This window comes from Nomascus leucogenys, chromosome 5, assembly GCF_006542625.1.
Source record: "Nomascus leucogenys isolate Asia chromosome 5, Asia_NLE_v1, whole genome shotgun sequence".
NCBI lineage: Eukaryota > Metazoa > Chordata > Mammalia > Primates > Hylobatidae > Nomascus > Nomascus leucogenys.
This window is the reverse complement of record NC_044385.1, coordinates 13,786,677-13,808,096: the sequence shown is the minus strand read 5'-3', so window position 1 is coordinate 13,808,096 and position 21,420 is coordinate 13,786,677. Positions and strand designations below refer to the sequence as shown.

The 21,420-nt window shown below is 37.8% G+C and overlaps 1 long non-coding RNA gene across 1 annotated transcript; it reads right to left on the bottom strand.

Moving 5' to 3' along the window:
* Positions 1–376: 376 nt before the first annotated feature.
* Positions 377–21,057, bottom strand: LOC115835131. The gene is made up of 3 exons (XR_004030069.1): positions 21,046–21,057; positions 7,595–7,601; positions 377–1,873 (listed from the first exon to the last, which is right to left on the bottom strand). It is a non-coding gene; the product is annotated as an uncharacterized LOC115835131 (long non-coding RNA).
* Between the last annotated feature and the right edge of the window lie 363 nt (positions 21,058–21,420).

The following is a 21,420-nucleotide window of genomic DNA, read 5'->3' as shown; positions in this document are numbered from 1 at the left end:
AATGGTCAACCCCAAAATACACTCCTAGTAAAACCATTAGATTTTAAGAAATGGGAAAAATTTTCTCTCAGACTCCATCAAAGATCAAGCCACTTAAAAAGTTAAAAAAAAAAAAAAAAAAAAGGCTGGGCGCAGTGGCTGATGCCTGTAATCCTAGCACTTTGGGAGGCCGAGGAAGGTGGATCACGAGGTCAGGAGATCGAGACCATCCCGGCTAACACGGTGAAACCCCGTCTCTACTAAAAATACAAAAAATTAGCTGGGCGTGGTAGCAGGCACCTGTAGTCCCAGCTACTCGGGAGGCTGAGGCAGGAGAATGGCATGAACCCGGAAGGCGGAGCTTGCAGTGATCTGAGATCGCGCCACTGCACCCCAGCCTGGGCGACAGACCAAGACTCCATCTCAAAAAAAAAAAAAAAAAAAAAAAAAAAAAAAAGATAAAAAAATCAGGTTGGCATTTGCTAGCCCAATAACAACACAAAAAGCAAGATAGCAAAGGAGAAATAGTTTCTAAAACTCAAGAGAAGAAAAGGGTGAGGCAAGGATGCTATTTATGTCCTGCCAACTGTCCTAGAAGTATCATGCTATAGAGGAGGAGTCAGAAATTTTTTTCTGTAAAGGACCAGAGAGTAAATATTTTAGGCTTTGCAAACCATGTGGTTTCTGTCACAATTATTCAACTCTGTTGTTGTAGTGCAAAAGTCACCAAAGACAACTACATAAATGGAGGAGAGTGGCTAGTTCCAATTAAACTTATTTATTAAAAACTTCTGGTAGGCCACAGTTGGCCCATGGGACAAGGTTTGTTGACCTCATGTGTAGACTGCTGGGCTTGGCAATGTATACCTTATTCGTGCAAAGAAAAAAAATTGGGTCGTTCCACAAAAGCTACTTCTATCACTTACAGTGCTGCTTAAGCCATCCTGAAGTCTGGTTGTAGATTATGGCTGACTGGTTTACCTATATTCACACATTATCATGAACCATTTAAAAATGAATAATCACAAATAGAATACAACATACCATGTCTATACTCAACTTCCTGGCTTTGAGCATTTGTGGCTCTTCTGTTCAGCCATCCTGCCTGCACCCCCACCCCTACTTGCACCATTTGGTCTGCACCCCAGCCCCCAGCATTCTTCACCACTCAGAAAGGTCAGGTCCTTCCAGAGCTTTGGGCTTCTCAGACAGCAGAATAAAGGCCTTGGACACTCACCCATCCACTGCTGTAAGCCGAGATGCTCACCAAGATTGACATGTTTATTCAATGTTTATTTAGCCCTTTTCCTGTGTTAAGCATAATGCTAGAGGTGAAAATTTAAAAATCACAGAATACGGCTTTCAAGAAGCATGCACTAGACTGACATCTGCAAAATGGTGAATTAGGCATTTCATTCCTCAAAAGAAATGTAGAAAAACAAGAAGGAACTGTTGGCACCAACTTTGTCAGAACTCTGGAAAACAGTCCAAAGTTTTCAGCAACCAAGTGAGCACTGAATAAAGAAAAAGGCATTTCAAAATGGCAGGCAAGTTTTATGACAATTTTACTTACCCTTTTCCAATGCCCTCCCCAGCATAGCAGTACTTAAAGAAGCAGCATCCTTTGTTCCTATGGAGAAACCCTGGTCCCTGACTCCAGAGAGAGCAGAGTAGACCTTATTCACTAATTATTGTATATATCCATTTTAACTTGCCTGGGGACTATGTAAAGGAATGATGGAAGGCACTCATCTCTGTTTTGCTTAACTCAGAACTCAGGCTAAAAGAGTGATGAACATTACCGAAAACACTGAAGAATGAACTAACAACCTGGGACAAAAAATTATAGTTGAAACATACATCTGACTGTATGGCACATTGCCTAAAGCAAAAGCTGGGCTGAGTTTTGTTGGGAATGTAGAATATTCAACAGCAGCCATGTATACTAGGGAATTTAGAAAGCCATGATGTGCAAGCCTACAACAGAACACATGCTCATAAAAGTTCTATACTTTAACATTGGGTCTTCTCACTAAGACCCTAAACTTTAACCTAGGGCTGAGCTCTGAGCTCAGTGCAAGCTTAGCTAAATGTTGAAGGAGGGCACTGGCACAGATCCAATCTGCAAAGTCTATAAGAGGTATTGTTCTCTCTCTTGTTTTTTGAATGTTTGTGTTGTTTGTTGTTTTTGTTTTTAGCTGTCAAAATTTTTTTTTAAATGGATCCAAAAAAATCTCTGTCAAAAAACTAGTTGAACACAAGCTAAGGAACAGAGACTTCAGTGACCACACATGACAAGGAATATAATGTTTGCAATAGTATTTTGGGAAAGTCACTAGATGAATAGACTACTACAGCTTTCAACAATCAAAAAGAAACAGAAGAAAAACACAGAAAACCCTGGGGAAGGGAGACAGTCTGATTTCCGGAGTTATACATTATGATACACAAATGTCCACTTTTTGAAAAAAAAAATCACAAGAACAAGAAAAGTATGACCAATTCAAAAGAAACAAAATAAATCAACAGAAACTGTCCTCAAGAAACTCCGAACATCCTACTTACTAAATAAAAACTTCAGAACAACTGTGTTAAGGATGCTCAATGAGCTAAAGGAAAACACAGAAAACTAAGTCAGTAACACTGTGTATGAACAAAATGTGAATATCAATAAAAAGATGTAAATTATAAAGAGGAAAGAACTGAAATTCTGAAGCTGAAAAGTATAATAACTAAAAAGAAAATTTTACTAGAGGAGTTCAGCAGCAGATTTAAGCAGAGGCATCAGCAAACATGAAGATAGGACAATTGAATTGTCAAGTTTGAGGAGCAGAAAGAAAAAAGAATAAAGAAAAATTAACAGAGTCTAAGGGACCAGTGGGACGCCATCAAGTAGACAAAAATACACATAATAGGAATCAAAAGAAAAAGAGATAGCAGCAGGTATAAATATTCCTTAAAGAAATTATGACTGAAAACTCCCCAAATTTGAAGACAAGAATCTAAAATCCAAAGCAGTTAATGAACTTCAAGTACAATAAACTTAAAGAGACCCACACTGACAAACATTATAATCAGCTGTCAAGAGCAAATGATAAAGAGAATCTTGAAAGAGATGAGAGAAATGATATGTCACATACAAAGAATTCTCAATAACATTACAGCTGATTTCTCATCAGAAACAGTGGAGGCTAGAAGACAGTGGGATGACAAAAATCAGAAATTCCTCCCTTAAAATGAGGGAGAAATTAAGACATTCCTAGCTAAACAAATGCTGAGATAGTTTATTACCTGTACACCTGCCCTGCGAGAAATGCTAAATGGAGTTCTTCAGGTTGAAATGGAAACATGCTAGACAATAACTTGAAGGCATATGAAGAAATAAAGATCTCTGATAAGGATAAATACATAGACAAATATAAAAGCAAATATTGTAGTTTTGGCTTGTAACTTCACTTTCTATTTTCTACATGATTTGAAAGACAAATACATAAAAATTATAAATTTATGCTATTGGACACACAATGTGTAAACATATAAGTTGAGACCAAAAAAATAAAATATAGAGGAGGATACCCTGGAGGTCTATTGGTTAGGGAAGAAAAGGAAAAGAAGAAAAAAGTAAGAAAGAGGGGGAAGGTGGAACTATACAGAAGGAGAGTTTGAGTATGCTATCTGAAGTTAAGTTTATATCAATTCAAAATATAATTTTATAAATTTATGATGTTAAATGTAATATCCATGGTAAACACAAAGAAAATATAGAATATGTACAAAAGAAAATAAGGGAATAAAAATGGTTTACTATAAAATATCAACTCAATAAAATAGAATTCAGTGCTGAAAGAAATAAAACAGCAAACAAAGAGGTGGAAGACATACAGAAAACAACAAAATGGCAGAAACAAGTGCTTCCTCTTTTTTTTCCTTTTTTTTTTTTTTTTTTTTTTTGAGACAGAGTCTCACTCTGTCACCCAGGCTGAAGTGCAGTGGCACTATCTCTGCTCACTGCAACCTCCACCTCCCAGGTTCAAGTGATTCTTGTGCCTTAGCCTCCCAAGTAGCTGGGACTATAGGCACCTGTCACCAGTGCCAGGCTAATTTTTGTAATTTGGGTTAGAGATGGAGTTTCGCCATATTGCTCAGGCTGGTATCGAACTCCTGAGCTCAAGTGATCCGCCCACCTTGGCCTCTCAAAGTGCTGGGATTACAGGCATGAGCCACCACACCCAGCCAGAAACAAGTACTTCCTAACAAGTAATTACTTTAAATGTAAATGGATTAAGCTCTCCAAAAAAGAAAAAAAGAGGCAAATTCACAGAATGAATTTTTTGCTTAAAAAAAACCTGTGATCCATCTAGCTGCCTACAAGAGACTCACTTTAGATCGCCAAACACAAATAGATTGAAAGTGAAAAAAATGGGAAAAAATATTCCATACAAAGAGTAGTCAAAAGAAAGCTAGGGTGGCTATACTATCAAACAAAATAGTCTTTTCAGTAAAAAAACGTTAGAAGAGATAAAGAAGGACAATACATATTGATACAAAGGTTAATTCATCAAGGAAGTATAACAATTATAAAGATATACACATCAAACAATATGTCCCCAAAAACATTTGAAGCAAATATTCATGGAATCGAAGAAATAAATATACATACAAGAATACTACAATAATAGTAGTAGACTTCAATACATCATCTTCAATGATACATAGAATATCTAGGCAGAAGATCAATAAAAAAATAGAAGACTTGAGCAACACTATTAACCAACTAGACCTAACAAACATATTTAAAACATTCCACCCAACAATAGCAGAATACACATTATTCTAACATGCTTGTGAAACGCTCTCCAGGGTAGACCATATAGTAGGCCACAAAACAAGTTTCAATAAATTTTAAAAGATTGAAATTATCCAAACTATTCTTTCCAACCACAATGGAATGAAACTAGAAATCAATACCAGAAGGAAAACTGGAAAATTCACAAATTTGTGGAAATTAAACAACACACATTTAAACAACAAATAAGTCAAAGAAAAAAACACAATTGAAATTAGAGAATTACTGATTCAATAATAAGAATTACTAATTCAGAAAATCTTCAAAGTACAAGATCAAGACACAAAAATAAATTATATTTCCATACACCGTCAGTGAACAATCCAAACTGGAAATTGAGAAGGCAGTTCCATTTACAATAGCCATCTGAAAGAATAAAATACCTAGGAATAAATTTAACCAAGGTAGTGAAGGACTTGCACACTGAAAACTAGAAAACATTGCTGAAAGAAATCACAGGAGAACTAAATAAATAGAAAGATGTCCAATGTTTATGCTTAGGAAGACAATATTGTTAAGATGTCAGCATTATGCATTGCAATCTACAGATTCAACTGAATCCCTAGTAAAATGTCAACAGCTTTTTCTGTAGCAGTGGAAAAGCTGATCCTCAAATTCACATTGGACTACAAGAGGCCCAAATAGCCAAAACAATCTTGAAAAACAAGAACGAAGTAAAAGGATTCACAATTTCAGATTTCAAAGTTTAATATGAAGCTATAGTAATCAAAACAGTGTGGTACTAACAGATAAACCAATGGAATACAATTGAGAGCCAGAAATAAGCCTATACAACTATGGTTGATTCATTTTTGGCAAGGGTGCCAAGCCCACTCAATGGCAAAAAAGCAGTCTCTCAAACAAATCATATTAGGACAACTGGATTTTCATATGCATTAAGGAAGGCAGTTCAAACACTACCTTATGCCATATAAAAAATTTAAGTCAAAATAGCTCAAGAAAACACCCTACACATGTGAACAAAAACCTTAAAACTCTTAGAAGAAAGAAGTAAATCTTCATGACCTTGGATTTGGCAATGGAATCTCAGATGATGTCAATAACATGAGCAACAAAAGAAAAAATAGATAAGTTGGATTTTATCAAAATTTAAAACATTTGTGCATCAAAAGATATGATCAAGAAAATAAAAATACATCCTAGTGAATGAAAGAAAATATTTTCAAATCATATATTTGGTAAGAGCTTAGTATCCAGAATATGTAAAGAGCTCTTAAAACTCAACAACACAAAGACAACTCAATTCAAAAATGAGCAAAGAACTTGAATAGACATTTTCTAATGAAGAGGTATAAATGGTAAATAAGCATAGGAGGAGAGGGCTCAACATCCTCAGTCATTAGGGAAATGAAAATCAGAATGAAATACCAATTCATATTTACTAGGATGGCTATAATAACCATCTTTTAAAAACAGAAAATAACAAATATGGGTGAGGATATGAAAAAATTGGAACACTTGTGAATTGCTGGTGGGAATGTAACACGGTGCAGCCACTGTGGAAAAGCTTTGAACTTTGTCAAAAAGCTAAACACAGAATTACAATATGACCTAGCAATTCCACTCCTAAATGTGTACCCAGAAGAACTGAAAACAGGGATTCAGATACTTGTACACTGATTTCATTGAAGCATTATTCACAATAGCCACAAAGTAGGAACAATCTCAGTGTTCATCAACAGAAGAATGAATAAATCAAATGTGATATATCCACACAATGGAATATTATTCAACCATAAAAAAGGGATGAAGTTCTAATACATACTACAACATGATGCATCTTGAAAACATCATGCTAGGTGACATATTGTCTGATTCCACTTATGGAAGTAACCAGAATGTGAGATACCCCTGGACTTTCTGTCATAGTGACTGAAAGAGATTAAAGGTTACAAGGACCCTGAGGGAGGGGGGAAAGGGAATCATTGCTTACTGGGTAGAGAATTTCTGTTTGGGTTGAAAATTTTTAGAAACGGATAATGGCAATAGTTATATAACAGTGTGAATGTAATTAATGCCACTGAACTGTACAGTTAAAAATGGTTAACATGGCAAATTTATATCTATTTTGCCACAATTAACAACAAAAAAAAGCATGGGCTATTAGTAGAGACAGGTTAAACAAATAAATTCTGATAAGTTCTATGAAGGTTATGTATACAAGGATAAGTGGAGTAGGACTATAATTAACTAATGCCCCATAAAAAGAAAGAGACTGGACAAGATTTTAAAGAGTAGATGCCATTTTGGTAGTAGTAGTAGCAGTAATAGTAGTTTTCCAAGTAAATAACATAGAAGAGGAGCACTAAAAACAGAGTGAATAGCATATATAAAAATAAGAAGGTGGCCAGGCGCGGTGGCTCATGCCTGTAATCCCAGAACTTTGGGAGGCTGAGGCAGGTGGATCACAAGGTCAGGAGATCGAGACCATCCTGGCTAACACGGTGAAACCCCATCTCTACTAAAAATAAAAAATTAGCCCAGCGTGGTGGTGGGTGCCTGTAGTCTCAGCTACTTGGGAGGCTGAGGCAGGAGAATGGTGTGAACCCAGGAATTGGAGCTTGCAGTGAGCCGAGATGGCACTCCAGCCTGGGCGACAGAGTGAGACTCCGTCTCAAAAAAATAAATAAATAAATAAAATAAAAAGGTAAGAAATAGTGAGCTACAGTTGAAAATTAGTGGCATGCAAGTTGGCTTTACATACAGTGATGACTCAGAGTTGTTTTATTTGACTGCATTTTAAAACACATTTGAGCTAATATTTTTAAATTGGAAGATTTCCCATAAGAGTATGGATTTCTGGTTTCCTTTGAAAGATTTCTCCTGAATGAAGCTTCTAGCAATTTGAAGCCTGAATTTCACACCAAAAGTCTGCTGAGCCCTAGTTGTGGCTACACTCTTCAGCCAGAGCCATTCACAGATATCTGCGGGTATATTTGCACTGGCCTTTGCTCACTTGCACTATTTATCTGGTGCTATGGTCTGAATGTTTGTGTCTCTCCAAAATTCATATGTCAAAATCCTAACCCTAAAGGTGATGGTATTCGGAGACTAGGGAGCTTTTGGGAAGGTGATTAGGTCACCTAGGGCAGAAGCTTCATGAATGGGATTAGTGCCCCTACAAAGAGGCCCCAGACAGCTCCCTTGCTCTTGCCACCATGTGAGGACACAGTGATAAGGGGCCCTCTATGAATCAGGAAATAGATCCTCATCAGACACAGAATCTGCTGTTGCCTTGATCTTGGACTTCCCAGCCTCCAGAACTGTGAGGAATATTTCTGTGGTTCGTAGGATTATAAGGAATTTCACGAGTCTACAATATTTTGTTACAATAACCTCAACAGACCTAAGGTATCTTGGCTCTGTGGGTCTCTGAGATTGCTACCCCTGCCATAGGGAGTTTAGAGGTACAAGTGTATAAACTAGATAGATAGATAGATAATTGATTAGATGATTGATAGATGATAGGGAGATCGATAGAGACAGGTGAAAGCATATTTAGAAATATACTGAACAGTGCATAAAGTGTTTATGTATATCTATGGCAAAAGATAAAGCTGAAGAGTTATGTAGCACCCAAATCATAAACACTCCTTTCAAATATCCACTTTTCTGACTGATGCATAAGCTGACTATGACTAAAAGGAGTGTATGCCAAACATCCCATTGAGGTGCTTTCTCTCCTTCACAAAGCACCACAATGGGACTCTCAGGGAGCAGGCAGCAGACATCTGTCTAAACAGTTCACAGAGAACAGAGCCGGGGGCAACTGCTCACCAGCAGAGCAGGTGGAGGCGGGTTGCTCCTAGAATCCCACCTGGGACTGCCCATGGGCGCCACTGGTCATGTAATTAGCTAATGGAGCTGAGAGCAGGCTGCTTTCCAAAGAGAGATGTGACCAGATCAATCAAGCAAGCAACAACACAAATAGCAAAGAATCAATACAGAGGGCATTTTGCTTCCCTGGACAAGGTCTGGCAGAGAGAGTTCAGTGTGAATGTCTGATGAAAAGCCAGCAAGCAGAAAAGTCAGAACTAAAAATAGAAATTCTTTTAACTTTTATGGGAACTCAGAAATGTATACTATATGGATGATTTTATTAACACTAGAATTAATAATAGATGTTTGCAGGAAACGCTACATATTTCCTAACAACTCAACCATAGGGAATCCTACGATTCTTTAAGGCCATTGCCAGGTTATTTTCTACTTCACTTACAATGAACAAATCAATTCTAAAAATTCTATGTATATTTAAAAACATGTTAAGGACTCAATACATTTACCATTTCATCTGTAGCAGTCTGTCACTCTCATGTATAAATCTGGGAGTTTTTCTAAGCATTCAGTACTAAAGTTGAGCATGGTCGCACACGTCTGCAGTCTCAGCTATTGGGGAGACAGAGGCGGGAATATCACTTGAGCCCAGGACTTTGAGTGCAGCCTGGGCAACATACCGAGACTCCACCTCCAAAATAAGCAAGCAAACATTTACTACTTGAAAACTAAGTGATTTCTTCAACATATATGATGTTTTGCCATAATTCGTTACTTCCAAGGTTCTACTTATTAAACATTCAATGCAGTTTCAGCTTTACAATAACAAGAAATAGCAGCAATTGTGATTCCACTGGCTTGTTCTTTCACTGCAGTCTGTACTAGGCCTATGAGCATCTGACTAAGTGTGGAATAGAGAAGATTCTTTAGAATTGCTTTGGGGTGCATGTCTCTATCTATTCACTTACCACCTTGGTCACTGGAAAACCCTGAGATAGTCACTCTTTTGGGGCATAGTACATCACCTCCGGAAAGCTCTATTTGAAATTCAAAACCAGTATCTGGAAAGAGCCACACATTGAGTTAATATAGCCCATTAATATATATAACCAGAATTAGCTTAAATGACTTCCTTGCAGTGTGCCCCTAAAAGAATGTTACATAGGAAAGCTAGGCCTTTTTTTATTTTATTTTATTTTTTTTTTCAGATGGAGTAGTCTTGCCCTGTCGCCCAGGCTGGAGTGCAATGGCGCGATCTCAGTTCACTGCATCTCCACCTCCCGGGTTCAAGCGATTCTCCTGCCTCAGCCTCCCAAGTAGCTGGGATTATAGGCACATGCCACCATGCCTGGCTAATTTTTTGTATCTTTAGTAGAGACAGGGTTTCACCATGTTGGCCAGACTGGTCTCAAACTCCTAACCTTGTGATCTGCTCGCCTCAGCCTCCGAAAGTGCTGGGATTACAGGCATGAGCCACCACGCCCAGTCCAGCTAGGCTTTAAAAAAAAAAAAATTTTTTTTTTTTTTTTGAGTCAGAGTCTCACTCTGTCGCCCAGGCTGGAGTGCAGTGGCGCAATCTCGGCTCACTGCAAGCTCCGCCTCCCGGGTTCATGCCATTCTCCTGCCTCAGCCTCCCTAGTAGCTGGGACTACAGGCCCCCGCCACCACGCCTGGCTAATTTTTTTGTATTTTTGGTAGAGACAGGGTTTCACCGTGTTAGCCAGGTTGATCTCGATCTCCTGACCTCCTGATCTGCCTGCCTTGGCCTCCCAAAATGCTGGGATTACAGGCGTGAGCTGCCACACTGTGCCTTTTTAAAAATCTTTTTAGTCAGCTGTCTTAATTCAGGCTGCTATAACAAACTTATTTTTCATAGTTCTGGAGGATAGAAATCCAAGATCAGGGTGCCAACATGGTTGGGTTCTAATGAGGGTCTCTTCCAGGTCACAGATGGCCGTCTTCTCCTGCAGGGGCTCACACCTATCATCTCAACACTTTGGGAGGCAAAGGCAGGAGGATCACTTGAGCTCAGGAGTTTAAGACCAGCCCAGGCAACGTTGTGAGACCCCATCTCTACAATACTTTTTATTTAAAAAATAAAAAATTAGCCGGGCGTGATGGTATGTGCCTGTGGTCCCAGCTGCTTGGCAGGCTGAGGTGGGAGGATCACCTGAGCCCAGGAGTTTGAGGCTTCAATGATCCATGATTATGCCACTGCACTCCAGCATTGGTGATAGAGTGAGACCCTACCACAAAAAAAAAACAACAATTACAACCAAACCCACCTCCCATTTGCTGGCTTACAAGAAAAGGCAAATGTTTGCTCGTTCTCACTGGTCTGCAGGCAATTGCACTTTGGCTGACTTAGGCTGGGCTCAGCTGAGTGGCTCTGCTGCAGATGAGGATCTGTCTGGGCTTGGCACCAGGCTAAGTGTTGGGCTCAGGTCTGTCCATGTATGTTTGTTCACGTAGCAGCTATAGGGGAACTTTAAACAACAGAGGAGAGAAAGTACCCATGGAGAGGATGCCCAGTGAGGACTGGGTCCTATCAGGATTCCCCCTACCAAGGCAGCATCAGGCTCCAGAACCTGAGAGCACGTGTTGAGAATATGCCACCCTAAAACATGCTGCTCTGGCATATTGACTATTTTGAGTAAAAGGCACTTGAAAAACAGCTGGTACAAAAAATTCACTCTGACCTTCCTTCCTGAACTTGAACTCCCAGCCTTGCACAGTCCTCCTGCCTTGGCCTCCAAAGTGCTGAGATTATAGGCAGGAGCCACCACTCCTGGCCTGATCTTCCTTCTGTTTCTTAAAAACAGGAGATGAAATTACCATGCACAAGATGCCCTCCCCATACCGAAGGAAAATGTCATTCTTATCATCAAGGGCAGAAAGTCAAGGCCAAGGGAATTCTGTACAGACCTTGTTAAAATAACTGTTAACTTCTTTTAGTCTCCCCACAGAATTTAGTTATTTTTCTACAACTTACTACTCTTTGTCCAACTCAGTATGTAAGTGTTCAACTCTAACCACATCTTTGGGTCTTCATTTCCTTTTAAAGGCTCCCATGTCATGTAAAACTTGTCTTAAATAAATGTGCCTGCTTTTCTCCTGTTGATCTGTCTTGTCAATTTAATTATAAGGCCCAGCTGAAAAATCCTAAGAGGATAAAGGTAAAATTTTGCCTCTCCTAAATGGGTGAGGGTGGTGGAGGCAGAAGCCCAGTGAAGACTAAAAGAATGTTTTGTCTTCAGAGTTTTAAATACACATATATATAATAACATACAGATATATACACACACAATAGCTTATATATACATATATATATATGCTTCAAATCAGCACATTCATTACTTAGTCTTTTTTTTTTTTTTTTTTTTTGAGACAGAGTCTCGCTCTGTTGCCCAGGCTGGAGTGCAGTGGCACTATCTGGGCTCACTGCAACCTCCACCTCCCAGATTCAAGCAATTCTCCTGCCTCAGCCTCCTGAGTAGCTGCAATTACAGGAGACCACCACCACGCCTGGCTAATTTTTTGTATTTTTAGTAGAGACGTGGTTTCACCATGTTGACCAGCCTGGTCTTGAACTCCTGATCTCAGGTGATCCACCCACCTCGGCCTCCCAGTGTGCTGGGATTACAGGCAAGAGCCACCGCGCCTGGCCTCTTTAGTCTTTAATAAGCCTTGTATTCTATGCAGAGATGAATGAAGGGAACTCCCAGTTATCAAGCAGTCCCCGGCACACCCAGACACCACTGAGTCTCTTCTTTTTAGGTTGTATCAGAATCATTGCCACTGGCTTTCCACATACTTCCTGTCTTTCCAACACCTGTAGAACTACACAGTGCTACATTTAAACAATATACTAGAGCTAAACCATGAAAGACAATGATAGCACAATGACAGTAAATGCAAAGGAACAAAACTTGAGTTACTTCCATTCTTCTTTTGTTCTGTGTGACCAGTGGAAGCCTCTGTGTGTAAAATTAAACAGAGAGAAAACTACACAATGTAATATTTTTCTTTGGTAAGTACAAACTTTGGTTTACGCATGAAATAGTTTGATTACTGAATATATTTAATAGTAAAATTTATTATTTTGTTAATTGTCAAAATTAAAGAAGGAATCAAGAAAATAAAACAGTATCAGAGATATAACTTATTGGATCGTTGATTTTGGATGTGAACTTTTAGGTAGGATTAATTAAACACAAAAATATTTGCAAACAGCTAGATTTCAGGCTTAAACAATGTACAGGAAAACATCAAGCTTTAAAGTTGTACCTTAAAAATCTAGGCGAAAAATTTGTGCAGAAGGGTTAGCAACTATGCAACATAAAGTGAGAAAATTTACATGTTCATGGAAAAAATAATTACACTTCAGAGAAGAGTGCAAAGAGAAGTTACAAAAGCAGCCACATTGCCAGAAAAAATCCCAAGGGCAATGTCTCAAAACCTTGAGTATTTTCACCAAGAACTGACTATCCATTGTAACGCAATAAATTAAATAATGGTAATGTTCACTATGATTCGGTGATGTTTTCTGATTTTTTTTTTTTTTTTTTGAGACAGAGTCTCACTGTGTAGCCCAGGCTGGAGTGCAATGGCACAATCTCAGCTCACTACAACCTCTGCCTCCCAGGTTCAAGTGATTCTCCTGCCTCAGCCTCCCAAGTAGCTGGGACTACAGGCGCCCGCCACCACACTCAGCTAGTTTTTCGTATTTTTAGTAGAGACGGGGTTTCACCATGTTAGCCAGGATGGTCTCAATCTCCTGACGTCGTGACCTGCCCGCCTCGGCCACCCAAAGTGCTGGGATTACAGGTATGAGCCTCCGTGCCCGGCCCTTCTGATTTTTACAAAAGAAAACCTCTAGAAGTTTTTACAAATGTAAGAAATTTATGATGAATTTTCAGATAGAAATAATCTAGTGAAATGATTTTTTGACTACAGAGATGTTTGAAAGTTGCTAGAATTGAGCCAAAAAGAAATGTGGACCATATTGCAGTTTCTGGAATTCATTGTGAAATGGGATTTTTGTGAATATCTGCCAAACTTATACTTACTGAAGTCAAATAAAATATAGAGATGAATCTCTAAATTTAAAACATTTTATGTAGGCAGCAATAATTGCAATTTGGGGCACATAGACCAGGTGGCCTTCAGTATGTCTGAAGAACAAAGGGAAGGTTGTACATTTTATAAAAAGCGGAAATGTTACTTATTGTTTTTCCAGAAAGTTCACTGGTACCAGTAAAGTGTTGAGGAGCTGGCAAGCTCTGATTGGTGAGTGATGGTTGTGGAGAAAACGTGTCTAAGAGTCTTAGCAAGTTATTTCAGCAGCTATTAGATAAAGCCAGTTTCAGGGTACAGCAGGAAGTTTTGGCAGCCAGACTTGCAGAGAATTACATTCTTGGATCAATTTCATGTGCCCTGAGTGCTTTTTCCCTTTAGCCTCATGACTCTAATTTAGTTGGGTATGACAAGAATGACCCAATTTGTATGATCAACTTTCACATCCTTAAGGCTTTTTCTAAAGATTCATGTATCTTTTCTTTATATGAAAGAATTTTTTTAAGTTTATACTAATAAGAAGTATTTTTATCAACTATGATTGAAGATAAAAGGATATATCTGGCTACACTATCTATAGATCATAAATATATATAGAAGAAAAATTGTTATAAGGTCACTGAAAAATTTGCAGAAGTTAAGGCTTGAGAACATAAACATAATGGTTAATTCATTATTTTGATAGCTCAATATGTAGGAATAGATTTGTTTGTTTTAAAAAATATATCTACATAATTAAAAGTGCTATCCATTGAGGATTTTTTTCTCTTTTGTGTATTGTAATTATTTTACTTTCATTTTCTTGATTATATATACAAAATTCAATAAAGAAAATACTGTGTTTCTTTTCTCATCATTATCATTTATCTCTATTATTATTACTGCAAATAATTTTATTATACAGAGGAGGAGGGTTTTAAAAATGATCAACTCTGAGTGTCAAATATGTTAGGTACAGGACCAGGTGAAGCTGAGGGCTTGGAATGCAGCCAGGGAGAGTGGTGAAATTCTGTAAACGGAGTAACTGGAGGCCCCACTCCCCTCCTCAGTACACACAGTGCTGCCCTTGCACGGGCAGATGTTCTCACCTTCGGGTCTTGCATTTGTGTTTCCTCCATCTGGAACACACTTCCACTAAACACTTCCATGACTTGTTCCCTTACTTCCTTTAGGTCTCCCATCAGAGAGATTTCCTACGCCTACAAAAAGACTAACCCCTGTCACTCTCTATCCCCCGACCCTACTTTATTCCTCTTTAATTAGTTCCATGTGATACAGTATACATTAATTTGTTGATTTTGTTTTTGTTTGTCTCTCTCAAATGGAATCCAAGCCCATGAGATCAAAGATGTTGTTTTGCTCACTGCTCTGTACCCAGCACCTTGGACATCACCGGACATATAGTAGTCAACTATTTTGGAGTGCATTAATGAATTCACTGGAGAAACAGAACCTGAGAAACTATGCACTTGGGGGTACGCTGAAAGACCAGAACAAGGCATGAATTTACACATGAGGAAATTCAATGAAAGTCTGTCTGCTCAATTGTGTTACCTTCTGCCTCATTCTCCAGCCCTGACTCCATAAGGTCAGTGTCAGGCACCTATTCCCTCCTCTCTATTATACCCCGGGCAAGATGTTGAGAGATTCCATTTCAAAGAAACTGAGGGGCTAGGGAAGAGAAGTTTAGGTATTGATATGTGAGGTCCCCCAAAAAAGCTAGTTTGCTTCTTGATCACTGTGTAATGAAGCCTACCAATGCACTGGCTCCACTTAAACATCTGCAGAACTAGAAACCAACCACCCAGCACCAGACTCTTCGCAGCCAGCCAAGAATCACCCAATGTTTGAGTAAGACTGCTAGAAGAAAACAGAGATAAGAGTAAACAAACTAAAAATAGAAGGAAATAGACAACAGAAAGCAAAAGATAATAACAGCAACAAAAACACACAATAATCAGTGTTCCCAGAGGGATAAGAGAAACTACATCCAAAAAAGCAAGATGAGATGTTATATTTAAAAAGAAACAATCAGGGAATAAGAGCTTTCAGAGCAGAATAAATACATATCTTTTTAAAAATCAAAGAAGAAAGAAGAAGAAAGAAGGCCTGGTGTGGTGCCTCACACATGTAATCCCAGCACTTTAGGAAGGAAAGGTGAGTGGATTGCTTGGGCTCAGGAGTTTGAGACCAGCCTGGGCAACATAGTGAAAAATATATTGTATTTGTGAATATCTGATACTATATTTGTGAATATATGCAAACTTATACTTACTAATATAGAGATGAATCTCTAAATTTAAAACATTTTATTTGGAAAAGAATAATTGCAATTTGGGGCACATAGACCGGGTGGCCTTAGTATGTCTGAAGAACAAAGAGAAGGTTGTACATTTTATAAAAAGGGAGCTTGCCATCATTAGTCATCAGAAAAAAATAAAAATTAAAACCACGGTAATATATTATTATCCTCCCAGGATGGCTGAATTAAAAAATACTGAGAATATCAGGTTTTGATAAGGATGTGAACTCTCTGATATCCACAGTATAAAATGATAAAACCATCTCAGAAAACTGTTTGGCAGTTTCTAATAAGGTTAAATACACACTTATTTATGACCTGTAAATTCTACTCCTAGGTATATATCTAGGAGAAATGAATGCACATGTCTACAAAAAGGCCTATAGAAAAATGCTCATAGTAGCTTATTTACAAATGCTAAAGACGGAAAACAGCCCACATATTCATTATCCATAAACAGATACACATACTAAGGTGGAGTCATACAATGGGATATTACCAAACAATACAAAAGAATAAACTACTGATACATTTAACAACATAGATGACTTTCATAAGAATCATTATGAGCAAAAGAAGTCAGACGTAAAATAGCACATACTGTATAATTCCGTTTACATGACCACTGATCAGGTCAAACTAATCTATGTTGAAACAAATCAGAATAAATGTTCCCTCTTATGGGAGGAGGGTATTGATGGGAAAAGGGCATAAGGGGACATTTCACGGTGATGGAAATATTCTAGAGGATGGATAACCTGGGTGATAGTCACGTAGAAAGAGTCATCAAGCCATACGCTTACTATTTTTTTCATTTTAGCATATATAAATTATAACTCAATAAAGTACTGCAAAGAACAAATCAATTCCAGCTGTAGCTGACAATTTAGTTTCAGAGCAATCCACATTGCAAACACATAGAAAAGTCACCAAAGCAGCAAGAACTTGCCCAGAGAAAAGGGAAGTCTGGAGGAATTTTCTTCTGACATTTTTTTTTTTTTGGAGACAGAGTCTTGCTCTGTCGCCCAGGCTGGAGTCCAGTGGTGTGATCTCGGCTCACTGCAACCTCTGCCTCCTGGGCTCAAGCGATTCTCTTGCCTCAGACTCTCAAGTAGCTAGGATTATAGGTGTGAACCACCATGCCTGGCTAATTTTTGTATTTTTAGTAGAGACGGGTTTTCACCATGTTGGCCAGGCTGGTCTTGAACTCCTGGCCTCAAGTGATCTGCCTGCCGTGGCCTCCCACAGTCTGGGATTACAGGCGACAGCCACCGCGCCTGGCCTCTGACACTTTCTTTTAAGGCATTCGCCAATTCAAAAGCAATCACTCAGACCTTGAGAACTTGAGCAGAGCTTGCGACCAATATACAGGGCTAGAGAGATGAAAATTAAAATTCAGGTTCCACCAAGAAGAAGATGCCTTGCTGTATCCTCAGGCATTCAGTTGGGGTCCCAAAAGTCTAACTCCAGTAATTGGGTAAAAAGAAAGAGACTAGCATATTATTGGCTTCCTGTGGCTGTTGTAACAAACGACCACAAACTTGATGTCTTAAAACAACAGAAATTTATTTCCTCAAAGTTCTGGAGGCCAGAAGTCCAAAATCAACATCACTGGATCAAAATAAAGATGTCGGCAGGGCTGCACTGCTTCCAAAGCCTCCAGGAGAGATACGTTCCCTGCGGGTGGCTGCCAAGGCTGGAAGCGGCAGGGACCATCCTCCTTGCTGTGAATACGTAACTCCAATCTCTGTATCTGTGGTCACACTGCCTCTTCCTCTGCTGTGTGTCAGATCTCCCTCTACCTCCTTCTTACAAGGATATATGTCCTTGCATTTAGGGCCCACTTAGATAATTCAGGATACTCTCCCCATCTCCACATTCTTAGATCTTTAACTTAATCACCTCTACAAACTCCTTTTTGTTATTGTTGTTGTTGTTTGCCATGTAAAAAAAAAAAAAACAAACCCTAACATCCACAGGTTCAAGGAATTAGGATGTGGATATTCTTGATGTAGGAGGGCAGTCATTATTCAGTTGAACCATACCTCACAAATTAAAGCCTAGCCTTGAATAAATGTAATCTATGATTAGATTGAGGTAATATGCCTCTAGTCTAACTGCTAGACAAAAGCAAAAGTAAATTATCCACAGCCTTAAAAATATACCCATAATTTTTCATTCATAATGTGTGAAATGTCAATCAAAAATAACTAGGCTTTTCTTTAAAATAGAAAAAATCAAAAGGAAAATATAGGCAATATATATATAGACCCACAGAAGATACAAATATTGGAGTTATCAGATATGGATTTTCAAATAACTATAATTACTATGTTCAAGAAATTAAATGACAAAATAGAAAGTTTTAACATACAACAGGACACTTGAAAGGAGACACAAATGGAAATCCCAAAAATGAAAAATACTTTTTCTAACATTATATAACAATAGATTAAACACAGGTGGAGAAAAAAATTAAACTGGAAAGCAGGTCAGAAGAAAATATTCAGATTAAAGCATGAGAAACAAAAGTATGGAAAAATATTTTTAAAAGTGTAAGAACTATATAGCACACATTGAAAAGTTTTAGCATAGTACCATTGGCTCACTAAAGGGAAAGTGAGACAAAAGGGAGTGACCACAATATTTAAACAGTTTTTGGCTGATAATTTCGCAAGCTAAATACACTAAGTCACAGATTTAGAACACACTGTTAAACCCAAGTACTGTGGACATTAAGCTCAGACTGAAGAAGCACTATGAGCTACAACTCATCACACATTAAAAGTAGTGAAAACCAAAGAGAAAGATAAAAATTTTAAATGCAAGTACAGGGACAAAAAAGATATATCACCATCATGGGTCCAATAAGAAAATATATCACCATCATGGGTCCAATAAGAAGATATATCACCACCATGGGTCCGATAAGAAGACAGACTATTGACTTCTTAACAGATAGAAGACTTAGATTACTCACTGTGAAGTCAGAATAGTGTCTTCAAATGGTGAAAGAAAATAACTAACAATCTGAAAATTTATACTTTGTGAAAATATCTCCAACAATTAGGAATAAATCAATACATTTTACAGCAAATAAGAATTGAGAGAGGGCCGGGTGCGGTGGCTCATGCCTGTAATCCCAGCACTTTGGGAGGCCAAGGCAGGTGGATCACAAGATCAGGAGATGGAGACCATCCTGGCTAACACGGTGAAACCCCGTCTCTACTAAAAATACAAAAAAATCAGCCAGGCGTGATGTCAGGCCCCTGTAATCCCAGCTACTCGGGAGGCTGAGGCAGGAGGATCGCTTGAACCCAGGAGGCGGAGCTTGCAGTGAGCCAAGTTCGGCCACTGCACTCCAGCCTGGGTGACAGAGTGAGACTCCGTCTCAAAAAAAAAAAAAAAAAAAAAAGAAAGAAAAGAAGTTCTTCTGGTAGAGAATGAAAATCACTCAAACAGAAGCATGGAGAGAAGACATATTGAATTTGTCTAATGAAAATGGTGTATTTGGGGCATACCTAAATAAATGTTTTGATTTATTTTTGTTTGGAGATAGAGTCTCACTCGGTTGCGCAGGCTGGAATGCCGTGGTGCGATCTCAACTCACTGCAACCTCCGCCTCCTGAGCTCAAGCGATCGTCTCCCACCTCAACCTCCTGAGTAGCTGGGACCACAACTGTGCGCCATCACACCTCGCTAATTGTTTTATTTTTTTGTAGAGATGGGGGTCTCGCTATGTTGCCTAGGCTGGTCTTGAACTCCTGGGCTCAAATGATCCACCCACCTTGACCTCCCAAAGTGTTGGGATTACAGGCATGAGCCACCACATCCAGCCTGATAAATGTTAATTGTGCAAAACAACAATAAAAACATCTTGTGGAGTTTGAAATATACATACATACATATATACACACACACACATTTATATCACTAAAACTTACAACAATGTTACAAAAAGTTAGAAGGAAGTATATGGAGTTAAAATGTTGTAAACTTCCAGGATTGTCCAGAAAATAATAAAACTACTAGGTTATGTTAGACTTTAACAAAGCAAAGATGAATTTTGTAATATTTAGATAAGTACCTAATAAAAAACATGGCAAAAAGATTGTAACTATATATAACATTGGGAAATGACATACATGTTGGATTAATAGAAAAAAAGCTGGAAATAACAACAATGTAATGTGAACTTTATGACATATGTAAAAGTGAAATTAATGACAACAGTACAAGGACAGGTAGGGAAGAAATTGAAATATACTTTTGTAAGGTTCTTATCCTATACATGAATTAATGTAGGATTAATTAAAGATACAATGTGGTAAATTAAAAAGGTATGCTATAAATTCTAAAGCAACCACTGAAATGAAAAAAAACAAAGAGCCAGTAAATAAGCAATAAATTATACAAATATTCAATAATCCAAAATAAGGCAAAAAGAGGTAAAAAAGAACAAATGAGACAAACAAAAACCAAATTTTAAGATCATAGATTTAAACCTAACCATCCTGATAATCAACATAAAGTATAAGTAGCCAAAGTAAAAGAGGTTTCCAAATTGGTTTAAAGATAAACCCAACTATACTTACCCTACAAGAAATGCATTTTAAATATAGACACATAAGTCAGTTAAAATAAAACAATATACTATGGTAATATCAATCAAAAGAAAGCTAGAGTGGGCCTTATTAATATCAAAAAAGTTGATTTCGAAGCAAAGAATATTATCACAGATAAAGAAGGTAATTTCATAATTATAAAGTTGTTAATTAATCAAAAGAATGTAACAATCCTAAACACGATCCTAATGAGAGTTTAAAAATACATGAAGTAAAAAATAATAGACCTACAAAGAAAAATAGACTAATACACAATTACAGTCAGAGATTTCAATACTACTTCATCAATAATTTAGAACAAATAGAAAATCAACAAGGATATAGAAAATTTGGCAACACTATCAGCCAACTTGAATTGCTTGATATTTATAGAACACTTGACCCAACAAGAGAAGAATAAACATTGCTTTTGAGTATACATTAAACATTTACCAGACCATATTCTGAGCTATAAAACAGAATGTAAGCATTCTACAATTGAATTTAATTAGAAATCAATAACATAACGATTTCTGGAAAATCCGCAAATATTTGGAACCTAAACAACACACTTCCAAGCAACCCATAAATCAAAGAAGAAATCAAAACAGAAATTAAAAAGCATTTTAACTGAATGAAAATAAAATACAATATATCAAAATTTGAGAAATGCAACCGAAACGTTACTTAGAAAATGTTGGCACTAAAGTACTAGATTAGAAAAAAAAGATAGATCATTGACCACAGCTTCAATTTTTAAAAAACTGGGAAACAAAAACTTAAACCCAAAGTAAGCAGAATAGGGAAATAATAAA